Raw genomic sequence first — 2,742 nt, 5'->3', positions numbered from 1 at the left:
GAAGTATGTCCTGTCAGTTGTTGTGCCAAACTTTCCTCACATTTGGCTTGCCACTCAGATGATTTCAAATGGATGAGATTGCGTAACAGGCTGTTAATGTTATATCAAGTTAGAACGCATTCAAATCGTGACATAAAAAGTGCAGAATAATTGAAAGTCCTGCATGTATAAAAGAAGAAACCCCTCATTCTAGACACCTGCGTTGAAAATTTCGCACATGTGTTTCTACTGAATAGTGGATCATTATTGACTTATTCATAATGATTCCACCATTGGCTGACCTCCTCACCAGATTATTTCATAGCGTTCGTGCAGCGCTAAAGAGGAGAGCGTTAAAAGCACCTTGAAGGCCACAGCTGACACGACCAAATTTTCTGGACAGTAATCCCTTCATATTGGTGCTTTCAGCGTTCCCGGGCTCGTATTTACCGATCCTTCGGGAGAAAGGATCTTTTTCCAGGGCGGGCCCGGGCCACGAAGCGAGCATCGGGGCGTGCCGACCAGACGGCTTTGGTCTTCATTTGCATGTCCCCCGGGCGCCGTCCCGTGGGTTATGGGCGTTTTACGCGTCGCTGATGTACCGGGTATGTTTCCTGCCAACCTGGCTGATTGACACTGTTTGGTACCCATGGCGAAAGCTCTCTATGCTGAAAACAACTCATTTTGACCACTCGATTGAAAGTTATCTAAATGGGCTGGGTCCTGACTCCTGACAATGAACGAGCATTTTACGCGTCGCTGACGTGCCGAGTATGTTTCCTGCCAACCTGACTGATTGTCAGAGTTTTGGTACCCGTTGCGAATTGGACCAGGAAGAAGCTCTCTATGCTAGAAACAACTCATTTTGACCACTCGATTGCAAGTTATCCGAGTAGGCCAGGTCCTGACTCCTCACAATGAACAAGTCCCTTGACTCCCATCTATTATCAACATAACTATGTTTCTACATAACTTTTTTCGGCACCCATTTTCCTCAGGTCAGTTTGTGACATCAAGCGCACAGGTGGGGTTTTAAACTCACACCACTATTGGAAGGTGCGCTGTAGTAATGTAGTTAGACCCCCTCCCCCCATCGGTACTCAATAAGTAAAATTACCATGTACATCAACAGTAAAACGAAAGTCACATGATGTTCCTGTAACCACCACGAGACTCAAACCTATGATGACTATCGGACACTCTCGATCTGTCTCTGGGTAATCGAAAAGAACCACTCACCGTCGCCGCTTTCTTGTCCTCGAGTAATTCCAGATAGTCCGAAAGAACCGAAACTTTTCCTGACCACAAGAAATGAAACCAATGTAGTGTCTTGGACAGGTGTAGTAAAAAAGCCTTTGTAGACTTCTTCATCCTTCTTTAGTCTTCTTTGGTTGTTCCGATCGTAGACAAGACGCATCAGAAGACCGTTGACAGATCGGAAGACACTCGGTTGAAGATGTACCAGACTTCTTGAAGCGATTATCCTTTCTCCAATTATATAGCCCTATATAACCTCCTTTCTCCAATGATCTCCAATGTACAGTACGTTGGACGGACGGAGTTGTACATACTCTTTGATGCAGTTTTAACTCGAGAAGAACGCGCCAACATCATGAGCACCTATTCTAGGTAGACCGCCACTTAGTTGCAAGCTTAGTTTCTCCTCCCGAAGTCTCGCCCAAAATGTCCCCAAGACGGAAAGTCGTGTATTTAGAGGAGATAAAGTCTCTAGCCGCCCGCATGTGAGCTGTGCCAACCTACGAGTTCTGCCTGGGAAGAGCTGGATGAATATGTTTGGGAGTTGCCTTAGCGGATTTGTCAGCATCTAATCTGCTGTATTTTGAGTTTGTTGCATTTCAAGCCTACATAAGAAGTGGATATTCATAGGCCCACGTTGGCTTGCGTGTGGAGGGGACGCAATGGTTGGGAGCAGGTGGTTCGGGCGATCCTTGGTGACTTTAAAAGGTGTCATGTGCAAACCTGGTATGTCTATGCCGGCGTTTTATGTGCTGTATATGGCATGTTGCTATATATATGTGTGTGTGGTATGCGCCATCTCCCATCACTCTGCCACCATGCGCGATTTCAACCTCCAACCTTTCTCATGAAACAAGGCAAGGCGAGAGGCGGGGGTTTCGCAGAACTGAGGGATGTCAAAGACTTCTTTCATCATCGTGTCGTTTCTATCGTCGGCTGGTCGGTTTTTGTAGGGAATACCACCAACCTGTTACCGTTACGCCCTGTGCCTAGAACAACACGGGCCTTCGTCATAACTGACGTCCCCTCTTACTTTGTTGTGTTTGGTCTTTCAGAACAAATGCACGTACAGTGCATCTTTTCTCACAAGACAGCTTTGCCAACGTCCATGCACAGTTTGTTTGTTCTTCGCAAAATGCCCGGGCAGGTCGGATGACAGGCTTCGCGGCGCTAATTAAAAAGTCCCACCTCTTGTGTGTACAAGCGCTTACGACTTACCGGCCTAACTTTGCAGCTTTCTCACGTGTTGCTGTGGCAACGGAATCCGGTTACCACAACACACGGATTACCCGCGGACAAAAAAAAGTCGAAATAACGTTCAATGATTCGTGTGGTCCTTTTTTTTCATTATTTCGCGGGGAGAATTCAAACCAATGGAGCCGCCCGGTTGCTTGGTAAACACGGTCCCCATTGCGTCTCCTTACACGTGTAATCCCGGCACTTTAGCGCGGAGAATACTCGCTCCTGTATTGGACAGGCTTTGTTGCGAGGAATGCCCTGCTTGTG

The 2,742-nt window shown here is 47.0% G+C and overlaps 1 protein-coding gene and 1 long non-coding RNA gene across 2 annotated transcripts in view; one reads left to right on the top strand and one right to left on the bottom strand.

The window, feature by feature from the left end:
• The window catches only part of LOC118420260, a 26,240-nt gene extending 23,693 nt beyond the window's left edge, over positions 1-2,547 (bottom strand). The window contains exon 1 of the long non-coding RNA XR_004831720.1: positions 1,219-2,547. This is a non-coding gene — a long non-coding RNA (uncharacterized LOC118420260). The remainder of the gene's footprint in view (positions 1-1,218) is intronic.
• Positions 1-2,742, top strand: part of LOC118420234 (homeobox protein otx5-like) — a 46,338-nt gene that overhangs the window by 10,423 nt on the left and 33,173 nt on the right. The window lies entirely within an intron of this gene.

The sequence above is a fragment of the Branchiostoma floridae genome, chromosome 1 (genome assembly GCF_000003815.2).
Source record: "Branchiostoma floridae strain S238N-H82 chromosome 1, Bfl_VNyyK, whole genome shotgun sequence".
NCBI lineage: Eukaryota > Metazoa > Chordata > Leptocardii > Amphioxiformes > Branchiostomatidae > Branchiostoma > Branchiostoma floridae.
Note: the sequence above shows the minus strand (reverse complement) of the source record. Positions and strands in the feature narration are given on the sequence as shown.